Below are 15,367 nucleotides of genomic sequence, written 5' to 3' on the forward strand. Positions count from 1 at the left end.
TGGTTCCAACAATGTTGTATGGTTGCGAGGCGTGGGCTATGGTTAGAGTTGTGCGCAGGAGGATGGATGTGCTGGAAATGAGATGTTTGAGGACAATGTGTGGTGTGAGGTGGTTTGATCGAGTGAGTAACGTAAGGGTAAGAGAGATGTGTGGAAATAAAAAGAGCGTGGTTGAGAGAGCAGAAGAGGGTGTTTTGAAGTGGTTTGGGCACATGGAGAGAATGAGTGAGGAAAGATTGACCAAGAGGATATATGTGTCGGAGGTGGAGGGAACGAGGAGAAGAGGGAGACCAAATTGGAGGTGGAAAGATGGAGTGAAAAAGATTTTGTGTGATCGGGGCCTGAACATGCAGGAGGGTGAAAGGAGGGCAAGGAATAGAGTGAATTGGAGCGATGTGGTATACCGGGGTTGACGTGCTGTCAGTGGATTGAATCAAGGCATGTGAAGCGTCTGGGGTAAAGTATGGAAAGCTGTGTAGGTATGTATATTTGCGTGTGTGGACGTATGTATATACATGTGTATGGGGGGGGGGGGGGGTGGGCCATTTCTTTCGTCTGTTTCCTTGCGCTACCTCGCAAACGCGGGAGACAGCGACAAAGTATAATAATATAAGAATATATATATATATATATATATATATATATATATATATATATATATAAGCCGTAACTCGGACGTTACCTTGCGTAAATTTCCTACAAAGCATAGATATAAGTACGATGGAAAATACTGTTTAGAATGAATGATCCTACAGATACACCTGCTATCATAGGCTCGTGACACCCTTTTAACTTTGGAGGTTGGGTTCCCAGGTGAAATAGCTTTTAAGGTAATCATATTCGTGTATCAAGGTAACACTTTAGACATGGTGATCCTTTCCATCATGCCGTGTTAACACTGTAGAGCAAGCGAACCTTTCCATCACGCACGAAAATGTGAAAGACTCTCTCTCTCTCTCTCTCTCTCTCTCTCTCTCTCTCTCTCTCTCTCTCTCTCTCTCTCTCTCTCTCTCTGTAGAGCAAGCGAACCTTTCCATCACTCACGAAAATGTGAAAAACACTCTCTCTCTCTCTCTCTCTCTCTCTCTCTCTCTCTCTCTCTCTCTCTCTCTCTCTCTCTCTCTCTCTCTCTCTCTCTCTCTCTCTCTCTCTCTCTCTCTCTCTCTCTCTCTCTCTCTCTCTCTCTCTCTCTCTCTCTCTCTAATTCCAGTTTGTTTGATAACCTTCTGAGGTAATCATCATACTGCCCCTTGAAACTCGGAAATATGTCACGTGAAGTTACTTGTGAACTGGAAATAAGATGAAACTGCTGAGTTTATAGATCATTGTGTTTGCCAGACGGCGTTACTGAACTCTGCCTGACTGTGGTTACACTGTGAGTGAAAAGTCACCTTTGACAAAGTTATGCCATCGTCAGTTGACTGCAGCTCATTCCGTCTTGTCATGGAACTTCAGTAGCCAAAGGAAGTCCATTTTTTCCCAGCTTCTGATTGTAGTGCAGCCTCAAAGTTGCTGGAGCCCCATAAAAGGGTTCTTAGTCATTCTCATAAGAACTAAATACGATGAAGGAATATTTCACTACAAAAACCTCTAGTGTATATTGATTGTGTGCGACTGCTATTTGTGGGTTACGGGGAGATAAGTACACTCGTGTTACTCTGTCTCTTAACCCTATATATATATATATATATATATATATATATATATATATATATATATATATATATATATATATATATATATATATATATATATATATGTACCAAGTCGTTACTCCTACGTATCTATGCATCCCTTCCTCTCCTCAGCCAAAGCCAGGGACCCATTTATCGAAGGGTCTAAAGGGGAGGATGAACACCTGGGTTGGGTGTAGGTCGCCACTCGTATCCAGGAATCAAATCTATGCAGGTCCGACCCAGACTGACCCGTGGTGTGTCATATTCTGTGTATGAAGTCAGATTTTCATCTTTTTACTACATTTGATCTGGGGTGCATCGGCCACAAGCTCGTAAGAACAGACCTGTTATGATTGAACATTTCTACTGGCTGGACTTTCGTGTTGTCATTATGATAGTGATGGACATGGATGGTCCTGTAGCCCTCTTTCTCTGACGGTCTTTATGCTGGTTACAGGTTACCATTATGAAGACAGTTTTAAAGAAAATACAAAGCTCCTGTTCGTCGTCTTACCGCAATAAAGCATAGTTCTTACCATTTTACTTTTGAGAAAATTTAAGGTTACACATTCGTCTGCCTTTAAAGAGCTAGGCGTAAGTACTTCTACTGAGACCCGTTTGATATCTTGTGAAAGATCAGGAAATTGGCCACTCTTCCTTGGCCACTTACTCACTGCACAGACTCCCACGGAGGACTCAGCCGTCTGGTAAAACTTTTGACGGTAATTCCATGTTTGCCAAAGTTGAACCGTCTTCAGGCTGTCTACTGCAAAGTTTCTTCTTTAAACTTCCTTTTCTCAACGCTGTGTCTTAAGAGTAAGTAGGGAAAATATCATCGTCACAAGAGTTTGTCGTCTCTGGACTCCTGAAGGTGCTGGAGGTGTTCCCTACGACTCAGGTTCCTGGATTTGGCTTTTGCCTCAAGGGCGGCGAATTTATTGTGCACTTTGCACCATCCAGTGGCCGATGTAGGATGTAGAGTGAACGAAAGGTCCAGGGACGACTGGGCCTCATATACTCTGTGTCTGGCTCTCTTACACACTTCACCATCGATCGATCTCCAGACCTCTCTGGAAATGAGACCACAGTCTCTGTCGTGGTCCCTGGTAGGTAGGGAGGTAGGTAGGGAGAAGACCCCCTCGGGGCGTCAGGGAGTAGATTTCCCTCCTTGTTTGTTCTGCATCATAGCCCGGATTGAGCAAATAATGTTATAGGGTCGGTTGGGGGTTTGGTTTATCGTTAGAGCTCTTGTCTGTCGAGGAGACACTGATTGTCGAATGGCATTTCCTATCTCGCTAACTGATCGCTCCTCTCTCTCTCTCTCTCTCTCTCTCTCTCTCTCTCTCTCTCTCTCTCTCTCTCTCTCTCTCTCTCTCTCTGCTTCCACTGCTTATAAGGGAATTGCTTTTTTTATTTCACTGGTGTTAAGGGTGGACCACCTCTCTTTAGAACATGGGTCTGTTTAGTCTGTGAACTCACGTAACCGTAAGTTTCTTTCATTACAAATCATTATGAACCGTAAGTATCTCCGTGGAGATACATTTTTTATGAGAAACTAAGGCAGAGGCTTTCATTATATGACCTATGTACGAAATAAGGGGGCAAAAGAAGGTCTTTGAACCCGGAAGGACTCTGCATTGAAATACTATTCGGTGCGTATTGTATGAGAAGGAAATCTGTGCAATTTGGTTTTCATCCATATTACCCTTTTCATATCTCATTATCGACGTTGATTATGTATTAAGCAATAAGATCACGGCCAACTCTTACAATGGCACGAGATACAGAAAAGAATCAAGATGTTGCATTGTCTTGCAGTGCAATGAACATTTTCGTACAGCAGTAATATAAAACGTATTGACATACTGTATAGTACGCTGAAGCAGCTCTAAAAGGCAGCTCCTGAAATCCCAGGTGTCGTATCAGAGACCACTAAGGATCTTCTGGACTGTGACCACTACGTGATAAGCATTATCTGCCCTCAACTGCAGGAGTGCCTCTAGGAGGCGAAGAAACACACATCAGTATAGAGTACTCGTTTCTCCCGTGATAACCTGACATGATGCGACCGTGTTCGGTCGCAATCTACCCCTGCTGTGAGTGGTAGCCTAGCTGCCACGCCCCACACGAACCCACAACCCTAATACGGCAGAACGGCTCTCGCTAGGAGGCCAGGCTATCTACCGCACACCCGAGTGTCCCTTTCTTACATTACGCCGCTGATAAATCCCATTTTACTCGCCGTGAAAAAGCGCGCGTTCATGTTACAAGGCTTCTGAGATAGACGAACAAGGCGTGACTGAGAGAGGAAGTTGGTTCTGCATCTTGGAGTATAAACAGTCATTTGGATTGAACGATGATAGGGTAGCGTCCATGGCAGTGGCGAGGAGTTCGTGTTGTACCTGCGTAACGCTTTGGTACTCCTGTCTAACAACCTCCACACCCTGCATTGTCTCCCCAATACCTACCCACTTCCTACCCTCCCCACTTGCCACCAAAACTATCTTGGTGGTATTATTTTAGTCTCCCCACCTACCCTCCCCTGGCTAAACCACAGGTTACCTCCTCACTCCTTTTTTCTTTGGATCATATTTCTTCCCACCTGACTACATCGTTGTGATTATCAGTCTCCCATCTTCTTCCTTTCCTACTCTTTCATTCCCCTCTTGGTTTACTCGTAACCAAAATGATCTTTAGATTGTGATATCTGTTCCCGGTTCATTAACTCGCTCTATATGCAAAGGAAAAGACTTTACTTCATGTTTATTTAGATAAACTTGAAGTATAAAGTCTGTCGCAGAAATAAACCATGATTTAACGTAAGTGAAAATAGACATAAACTTTATATCGCCTGATTCTTATATATATATGTTTTATGATTTCAACTGTAGTTGTATCATTATTGTCCCCTTCTACAGGAGGGAGAACATTGTTCTTGACTTGGTTGAGTACCGTGATGCTTTTCAATAGCCTAACTCTGGTCTTTGTAGTGGCCCTTGGGTGTCAGATGCAGATGAAAAGACAGTGGCGTCGAGGGCGCAGCGAAAGTGAGAATGTGAAGATGCGTTTGCCGAGGTTGAAGTGCATTTAGGTTCAACGAGGATGAAGCGAAGATGCGTACGGTGGCGTCGCTCTCCGTAAAGGTTCATGATAACGTGTGAGGAGTGTTGGAGCTTTCAGCGATTAATGCAGCATGGAACAGTTACTATAGACTGTTCCATACCGTTGTGGCGGGATGTGGTGTCCCTTGTTATAGTAGGTGGGAGTGTAGGATAAGCTCCCATTGCTCCCTCCATCGTCCATTGATGTCATGAAGTCGACGTCCACTTAGTAACTTCTGTGTCCTTAATGTTTATCCTGTTGATGTAAGCCATGTCTCTATAGGTTAAGGACCACGATATGCTTTGAGTTGATTTTTAGCCTGTATTGTATTGCTTCTTGGTATTATGGCATTGTTTACAGAAACTTCAACTGTTGAACTTTACAGGTTGACTGAAGAGAAACGAAACAGTTTGCTTTGTAGGAAGTACAAGTAACAGACCTCAAATTGCCATTAGTAAGAAAAAAGATATAGAAATATCTCAAAATGTCATAGTTCCGTAATTTTCAGGATATGAAACGATATGACTGGTGAAAATATACTTTTACGACACTTCTTATCAGATTAAGCTCTATTTAAGTCCCTCGGTGAGTTGTTTCGAGGGATGTTAAAAAAGTTTCCAGTCATAAGCTGTGTCCATATATGCCCGACGCATGTTTACGAACACTCGAGGATTTTCATTAGGGTTTGCAGTTTCATAGACTAGTTCTTGTGATATAATCGTCTGATGACTTGTAAGGTGGAGAAATGGAGAGGTAAGCAGGACCTACCTACTTACGACTGCTTACGAGATCTTGCCTAAGGCAAAGGATAGTGCGTTATGGACGGAGGGAAGTAGACCAAATGGAAGACAAATGATTGGAAAAAGGACAAAAAGTGTGAGGAGGAAAAGCGTTTGGAGGAAGGTGAACGATAGGGAGGAGAGCTGAGGCGCTTGGAGGACGGAGAATTGATCTGGAGGAGGAGAGGGGACCGGGAGGATAACGAGAAGATCGGTATGAGGATTAGCCTCCGGAAAGTGAGCGAAGGACTGGGAGGAGGCTAGGAGGAGGACGAGGAACTGGGAGGATGTCGGTGTGATCAGTGAGAGGACGAGAGTCCAACGGAGGACTGGTATAGTGTTTTTACACAGTCTTGCAGGACTTGAAAGGTGAGAGGAATTTTTTTGGGGTGGGGTAAAATTCTGAGACGCAGTGAATTATGAACCATTGCTCAACATACTCAGAGCAACATAAACGTGTGGGCATTACAAAGAAAGCACCAGACACTGTATTATTTTTCGATTTTCTCCATAATGTATTACTCTTTGTATATTTTTGTTAAGGAGGGATGATGTGTCGTACAAAGCGCACGAAATCTTTTCCTGTTGTAGTTCAGGGTTTATGTTGTAACCAAGCACTGAATTTCAGGATACTCTTGCATTTTCCCCTCGGTTTCGGGTTGAAAATGTCTGTCTTTTGCTTCCAGAGCGTCCAGTATTATGGTGAAGACTTAAACGGTTTTAGTTTAACGAACGCATTTCTGTGATGTGTGTGAGGGGCTCGTATCGTTGGGTAGTCGGAGGTCAACAAATACAAAAGATATCAGGCGACTTACAATGTTGACAACGACTGAAAGACGATCAAAAGATACTGTCGACTCCTAAGACTTCGAGTTGGTCTTAGAGTCCACCACTTGCTTACTTGTTGGGGTATCTTAGGGCCATTGACCCATAAGGATGTCATTAGGGCCTGCTAGTCCACCAGCATCACCCCATTGGCGCGTAGGGAGTCCCTCCAACTGATGTAGGAGTGCGGTGCGATCGATCGAGGGAAGAGGCAGACACACCTCACACCCACACCACCCCGAGTGTTGGCGTGTGGCAGCTACCCACCAACGCCCGATCTCGAGACCCAACACCTCCGTCACTGGCCACTCACTCGTCTTGCTCATTCAGCGTCGTCGGAGTCGAGGGTCTTCGTGTGGTGAGTTCAGCGAGCTTTTCTTCAAGTGTATCCAGGCACTTGCCATTGAGCGTTTGACCTCCGTTGTTGGAGACGTCTTTCATGATAGAAATGTGTTCGTTTGACCTCCGTTGCTGTGGACGTCTTTCATGATAGAAATGTATTCGTTTGACCTCCGTTGCTGTGGACGTCTTTCATGGGAGAAAGGTATTCGTTGACCTCCGTTGCTGGAGACGTCATTCATGAGAGAAACATATTCGTTTTGACCTCCGTTGCTGGACACGTATTTCATAAGAAAAATATTCGTTGACCTCTGTTGTTGGAGACGTCTTTCATAAGAGAAATATATTCGTTTGACCGCTGCTGTGGACGTCTTTCATGAGAAATATATTCGTTTGACCTCCGTTGCTGGAGACGTCATTCATGAGAGAAACATATTCGTTTTGACCTCCGTTGCTGGAGACGTATTTCATAAGAAAAATATTCGTTGACCTCTGTTGTTGGAGACGTCTTTCATAAGAGAAATATATTCGTTTGACCGCTGCTGTGGACGTCTTTCATGAGAAATATATTCGTTAGACCTCCGTTGCTAGGGACGTCTTTCGTGAAAGAAATATATTCTTTTGACCTCCGTTGCTAGGGACGTCTTTCATGAAAGAAATATATTCTTTTGACCTCCGTTGCTAGGGACGTCTTTCATGAAAGAAATATATTCCCTTGACTGTATATTTCATGTATATTTTGTTTTTATTGCAGCATCGTAGCGGAGGGAAATAAGTACAAGAAACATGTCGGAGAATGGACTTGTAATACAAGATGTACTGAGAAAATACACCAGATTTATTATCATTAATCGCTCTTCTGTTTACCCAATCGCCTAAATATATATAAAAAAAGAAAAAAGAGGAAAATCATAACTGGATTTTGCGAGAGCCTATCTGCGTCCAGGGACGTGCGAGGGAAAAATCCATTCCCGGGTCCTGGTGGCATGAATGGAGGTCAGGGGGTCAGTGGCTATGGCATTTTCTTCCAGTGTGAGACCTGGATCATTTTCCAGACGCATCCACGTATTATTTCTCCTTAGACTGACGATGTTTTATGCGTTTTTTTATGCATGTGTGTGTGTGTGTGTGTGTGTGTGTGTGTGTGTGTATTTCTCGTATATTACAGAGTTTCCCCAACGCGTCTTCTCTGAAATTCAATACACATCTGGGTCTGTATTCCTGCATAAACTTACTTCACTTCTCTTTAATTTGTTAGCTGTTATAGTTGGAGGAACCAATGCGATTAATCATGCAGAACATACCTTTATCTCTTATGATACATTTAGATGACTAGAGTTTACAAACATTCTAAATAAGCTTAAAAGTAAAGCTTAAAAACGCTTACTCAACTTTTTTTTTTAACCCAACTTTTCTATTCGTTTACAGGGTTGCGCCTTGGGATTCCATCTTCAGGCCTGGTAAGTCACCGTTCTGGGGGCAACTTATATGTAGAGGATGGAGGTGCCCCTTGTATATAGAGGATGAAGTTTACGAACATTACGGGTATGTGAATAACAGATTAGAAATGGAAGAAAGAAAATAAACGTAAGAACATAGAGCAATCCTTCGTATTTCTGCTCTTTGCTCTGGAAACGTTTAGGTATTTTCTAACATGGTCATTATCTTTTACTGCTAATCTACATTTGGATTTTAAGTGCATGAGTAATTATTTTGCATGTGTATATCATGACCTTTACATAAATCTAGGTTTCTGCATGATTAAGGTAAAGAGATAAGAGGTTGATGATACAAATTACAGGATGATAATGTCTCTTTAATCATCTTCAGTGACATTACAGCAATGTAATACTGTAATGAATATCATATTGCTTTTTCTGTGTCTAGGTATTCCAATTTCAAGATTATCTTTCATTTTTGATAATGGTAAACTTCTATAATACACCACTTGCATACGCAGTGCTCAGGAGTATTGCTCCTTATCTCGTGCCAGGGCCGTGTTGTCTCTTCCGTATATCAATTGCCTCATTTGTATCTTTCTTATCTGCCCTTCACCTGTTATCACCTTGGCTTCTAAAGGGATTGATTTCCTCGTCTTATAACCTGATGGCATACCTCTCGAGGTTCCTCAATGCCTCGTGGCCTTCGAGATCTTGAAAAATTTTTTTTCTTTATCTCACCATTGTTTGTTGAGCGCCGGGGCTCTCCTGCATGAGGAGGAGGAGGAGGAGGAGGAGGAGGAGGAGGAGGAGGACGAGGAGGAGAAGGAGAAGGAGGAGGAGGAGGAGGAGAAGGGTCTTGACGGTAACAGGTCCTCCTCCCAGGAGCCATGCTGACTACCTCCCTCCTGCACCGTCACGACGGATGAAAGCTGTGCCCGAAAGGCCTTTGTGCGTTTTGAAAGGGAAGAACAAGCCATTAGGCGATGGCATGCGCGTGCATGATGCGCTTTCGCTCCTCAGGAATTGAGAAGAATGCAATTGAAAACAGTCGATAAGGAAGGTGAAGGTCATAACGAGGCTGATTTACACACTCGAAAGACCACTGTAGAATGCATGATAAGAGTAGCCATCAGTTCTGAATTATCAATAGTGGTTCGGACATTAAAACTTATCTTCCTCGAAAAGAATTCGTCTCTTAATGATACTCTTTTTTTTTTTTTTTTCACCCTCAAAAAATGTTTGATATACCATCAGTGGGAGGCACGTTAATCGTCCTCTGAAATTACGCATAAATTTGGGAAAGTTAATTACACGCTCCAGTAAGTAATTATTCCAGCTTTCATAAAAAAAAACGTTTTTAAAGAATTATTAAAAGCGAACGTTTATAATACTTCACACACGCATATATATAATTATTAAAACCGAGTCTAATGTTCCTCAGTTACGGGAGATAAAATTCCCTAAACGAGACTGTTTCTAGTGTTATTATACTATAGCTGCCACTGCGTTTTTTTTTCCAGTGGGCGATGAATTTCTCCTGTAATATTTGAAAGAAGATTGGGAAAATGAGAAGCGGTGGGGAGGGGATCGAGTTTCCCTTTGTGTATTTCGGTAACTTGGTTATATTTGCGGTGAAAGAATATTGAAAAATGCTGTTGTCTCCTCGACCAATTTGTGTTCCAGCTTTTTGGTAAATGGCCTTGTATGTAGGATTTAGTATACACACACGCGCGCGCGCGCGCGCACACACATGTATGGGCTTGCGTGGTGAGGTGGTTAGCAGTACTGACCCCCGGTGGGCCAGCAGTACTGCCCTACCGGGGATGGGGCAACACATGGGTTCGAATCTTGGACGAGGCACTTGGCCCACACGCAACAGAGGTGTTCATCCACCGGTCGGATGTGGTCGATAGATGAGTGTGTGTGTCTGTGTCTGTGTGTGTGTTTGTGTGTGTACACATAAGAGGAAAACACTACATACATACAGGATTAAGAGACAGGATAAGAGAGTGTAAAAGCTTACTTCACATAATACACACATTAACAGCAAATGATAATCACAAGACTGTGGAGCTCCCTGTTCGTGGAGCCCCACTGACAATGATACAGCTTCGCCAAAGGTGTCTTTTACCTCATTATATACACTCGGGGTTTACAGTTAACTGACTGAATAACTGAACGGAAATCCCTACTTTGCATGTAGGACATGTATTCCAATCTCTCTACCTTTTGTTCATGGAAACCATCACATTGTTCTTTTGTTTGTCATTTCTGTTCACTTTGACGACGAAGTTCTTCTGGTTTATTGTCCAATATTTCCTTTGGTTTCGTGAGCTGGTAGAATGCAGATATACTGCGTCGTTTCTTAAAGACGAGATGTGTAAGGTGATTTCGTGACTGGCGCACTCTGTTCCCGGTGGTCTCCTTTTATTGGATCCTGATAAATGATTGTGATGACAATTCAACTTCTTGGTCCAGAGAACAACCCAATCATTCTCCCTTGAATTCCGTGACAGCCGGCGTGACCTTGGGCAATATGGAACCCTCGCTGTAATGGTTGGCCAATTAGGTCGAGTCTCTCATCGCTGTTCTTGTCCTGCGGGGATGCCTGTAAGTGCGGCTAGCGAGTCCGTCTGTATGACCAATTCAGGAAAACGTGAATTGAAAGGCTCCAGCGAGATTCATATTTCCTCCACACAAGCGGAGAAATAGACGTGAGTTTATGGTATATTGTTAATCACTCCTGTGTGGCCCTGATAGACAATTGGCTGACCTCGCTGCCATGAATTACGGTATAATACTCGTATTATATCGGCCATCACTTTGAAAGACCCTTCTTCAAGAAACTGCTGTAAAAAATCAGCTCGTTTATATCCTGAGAAAGAAGCAGTTCTGAAGCTGCCTGAAATCTCGCTAATTCAGCAACCAGGATGCAGTTCCTGATTAGGGAGAGCAAAATCATAACTAAACCGATCATGACAACTTTATTGATAAGGTGGATAATTGACTTTCAGAGCTCGCCGCTTGTGGCACATATTTCCCAGTGTTAACGAGATACGCTGAGCCAGCGATGAAAATGGATGGCAAACCACAGTACCCAGCTGACACCCAGTAATGGTTTCTCAGTCGAGTGACAGAGGCAACGATCTATGCAGTCAAGTGTTATAAAACTTGATTGACTGGACACTTGTTCAGTATTTTCAGGAGCAGTTATTGTACATATGATGTGCTCAAGGATTCGTGGTATCTTGTTATATAATGTCCCACGAAATTTGCATGTATACTCGGTAAGTTTATGTGTGGCCAGTCGATCGAAATCTAGCTGGATCAGATGAAATAGAAATGGCAGAGGAATTTTTCTCGTATTCTATATTCTTCGAGATAAATAATAGTTCCCTGGAAGACTTCGCCTAATCATCTTGTACACTTCGTTACTTTTAGAAGTCCATGGGATGATCGTTGAGATAACCACTGTTCAGAATCTATGTGATGAATGTTTCTACTGACATTGCACTAACATGGATAAAGATTGTGACGTTGTGAATGTATTCTTAGGTTTAGACCCGAATTTTCATTATATGATGTGACAGTATCACGTATTTCGTATTCTAATGTGGATGCCTTTTCTTAAAATGATTATATTTCAGCTTCTGCGCATTACTACCTATTTAAACTGAAAAGTAATTTCGTTCTGTGTTATCATCTCTACCCGCTTGTGCTGGGACAGGGGCAGATGAATAAAGCCAGCTGGCCTGACCCTTCAAAATTGTGATAGCGTCCCCCCTAATGAACAGCTGCACCGTGCTCTTGTATGGGAGCTGGCTGGCTGCTGATACTGGCTCGGACTGTCCGAGGGACAGGGTAGAGATAGAGAGGAAGCTAAGTTGAAGGGTGGGATTATGCACGAGTGTGGCGTTAGATACGGGTTACGGAAAGATAAGGTCTTCACGCTCTTGTTTTGGTTAGATATTGAACGGTTTCGTAAACGATCTCTCTCTCTCTCTTGCTTAAGATCCTTCGTCTGTGGGTGTTTTGTACACATGCATGGGTCATTCGGGCGCAAAGAGTCGAAACTCATTTTCATAGGGAAATTGAGTTGTTTAAGGTCATTGATGATAAGGTATTACCGATGAGTTTTGTTGTCAGCTTATATATATATATATATATATATATATATATGAATTAGCCAAGTGACAACCAAAATTATTGCTAATCCCATAACTACGAAGTGTTATTGTAATTGTCTCCTATTTCCTTGAGCATTAAGCGCCCCAGTTGTGAAAATCAGCAGTTACATCTACCTAATAAGATGTTTATTTACCTTGTATCTAACCATGCATCCCAGACTGGGAAATAACATTATAAATGCCTCTCGCGTTAGCCATCTATCGGTCTTTTGCTCTTCTCGAAAGCCATCGAGGGAGGAGGGAATTCTAACTCGTGGAAATCTGTGTTAGGCAAGGGAGGAGGGAAGGCAGTCGACCAAATTCGAGGCAAATTTCCTTCTCTGTCAGACTGTGCAACCCTGGGGGTTAACGTTAGGGGTTTACGTCGTTCTGACCCAACTGTACTGGGGGAGTAAAGGGGTTAAACACCACTTGTTCAGCATATCAGGATCAGTCCTTGTTCATTCGATGTTCCTTGTTCATTCGTTGCTTTCACGGATTCATGGTGTCATATCTTCTTTTTTTTCGCACATCGTCCTGCGAAATTTGCATGCACGTTCGGCAAGTTTATATATATATATATATATATATATATATATATATATATATATATATATATATATATATATATATATATATATAATCCCTGGGGATAGGGGAGAAAGAATACTTCCCACGTATTCCCTGCGTGTCGTAGAAGGCGACTAAAAGGGGAGGGAGCGGGGGGATGGAAATCCACCCCTCTTGGTTTTTGTTTTTCTTAATTTTCCAAAAGAAGGAACAGAGAAGGGGGCCAGGTGAGGATATTCCCTCAGAGGCCCAGTCCTCTGTTCTTAACGCTACCTTGCAAACGCGGGAAATGGCGAATAGTTTGGAAAAAAAAAAAAAAAAAAAATATATATATATATATATATATATATATATATATATATATATATATATATATATATATATATATGTATATATATATATATATATATATATATATATATATATATATATATATATATATATATACATATATATATATATATATATATATATATATATATATACATATATATATATATATATATATATATATATATATATATATATATATATATATATATATATATATATATGACTGGAGTGTTTGTCTCCCGTGACTCTTTTTCTCAAACCTGTTAAGAATTTTAATACATTTACTACGCTCGACCCTGGGCTGCCTGCGAATGCGTCGCAGTCAGTCCCACTCGCCCACGTATAACATTTATTTTGGTGAATATGTCCTTTTACTTAAGTCGCAAGGGTCAACGTCGACATCCAGCATTGTCTACTATGTAGTTTAAACGATGATAGGTCTATCGAAGGTTAACGAAGATGCGTTTGTTGCTCTTTTTATCCCAAGTATAACAAGACGGTGAGCGATGAAGCGGAGAAAAACGCACCGAACTCGAGGAAAACTTACTGAATTCACTCAATAATGTTGACGCGTTTTAGATCTTATTCAGTAATGGAAAAATCTAAAAGGATGGTGATTTGATTTTGAGGAATCTTATTTCCATAAGAAACCAGTGCAATACCATTATTTCTCACTTGCCTACTAAAGTTTGTGAGGCATGTAATAATGGTCTAATGTCTTGTGTAAATCAATATTCTATGGCATTTCAGTTGGTGACAGTAATTAGGACTTTGATATACTTAATGGAGTTTCCATGATTATCTATAATTTCGGCTGTTGTAGATGAGGGAATTAAATTCATGAAACTGAAGGAACGGGAAAGAGTTTGTAACACTCCTCGTAAGAGATTCCAACACTAATTTTCGCAGGGGAACATCACAGTCTTCCGATAAAGCATTAGGTATTTCGTTGGGTAACATTATCTGGCCAACTGGAGTCCTAGGTTGTCGATATGTGGGTAATTTTCACTTCCATGCTCTCTAATCTGCTCCTTAATCACCCAGATTTATGGATTTCTTCTTTTTTTTGTCTTTGTGAAATCTTAAAACAGCGAAGAGTCATGACTAGTTAATTGGTGTTAGATGATGGAACCGACTTGATGTGAAAACTCGGAGATCACTTTGGGTAAGTCCATTTTCTTTTCTTAATGTTTTGTCTTTTCTGTGATATCCTTCCTGGCGCAGGCAAAGACTAGATTCAGTCTGTTATAACGTATGAAAAGGATTGGGAAAAGTTTTTCAGAACGGAAGAAATAGATGCAAAACGGATTAACTTCAAATATCAAAAAAAAAAGGAAAATAGATTCTCACTTTTAGGACTATGTATCTACGTCTGCCTTAAACCTGATCGTTATCTCATATCACGTAACGTTAACCTCGGTCTATCTGACTCGATCACACCTTCCTCAGATAATATGTGGTGAGAGCCCTGGCATTTCTGTGGTGACTGCCTGAATGTATTCTTTTATACCCCAGAGATGTACGAGATTATTCGAACACGTGAATGGACATATATATATATATATATATATATATATCCTTTCTTTCTTTCATACTGTTCGCCATTTCCCGCATTAGCGAGGTAGCTTTACAGTGGGTCTTAGAGGGAATATCCTCACATGGCCCCCTTCTCTGTTCCTCCTTTTGGAAAAAAAAGAAAAAAGAATGAGAGGGGAGGATTTCCAGCCACCCGCTCCCTCCCCTTTTTGTCGCCTTCTACGACACGCAAGGAATAACGTGGGAAGTATTCTTTCTCCCCTATCCCCAGGGATAATATTAGGTTATTAGGTACAGTAGGGTTGAGGGTCAAGTCAAGTTTGAATGGAGAAAAGCTGGAGGAAGTAAAGTGTTTTAGATATCTGGGAGTGGATCTGGCAGCGGATGGAACCATGGAAGCGGAAGTGGATTATAGGGTGGGGGAGGTGGCGAAAATCCTGGAAGCCTTGAAGAATGTGTGGAAGTCGAGAACATTATCTCGGAAAGCAAAAATGGCTATGTTTGAAGGAATAGTGATTCCAACAATGTTGTATGGTTGCGAGGCGTGGGCTATGGATAGAGTTGTGCGCAGGAGGATGGATATGCTGGAAATGAGATGT

General features: G+C 41.8%; 1 protein-coding gene across 2 annotated transcripts in view; it reads left to right on the forward strand.

Moving 5' to 3' along the window:
• LOC139765131 (dopamine receptor 2-like) overlaps positions 1–15,367 on the forward strand; it is a 465,963-nt gene that overhangs the window by 212,448 nt on the left and 238,148 nt on the right. For both annotated transcript variants that reach the window (XR_011716584.1, XM_071692326.1), the window contains exon 2: positions 8,150–8,181. The gene's annotated coding sequence lies outside the window, so the exon portion shown is untranslated. The remainder of the gene's footprint in view (positions 1–8,149; positions 8,182–15,367) is intronic.

Source organism: Panulirus ornatus, chromosome 52 (genome assembly GCF_036320965.1).
Source record: "Panulirus ornatus isolate Po-2019 chromosome 52, ASM3632096v1, whole genome shotgun sequence".
NCBI classification, from domain to species: Eukaryota; Metazoa; Arthropoda; class Malacostraca; order Decapoda; family Palinuridae; genus Panulirus; species Panulirus ornatus.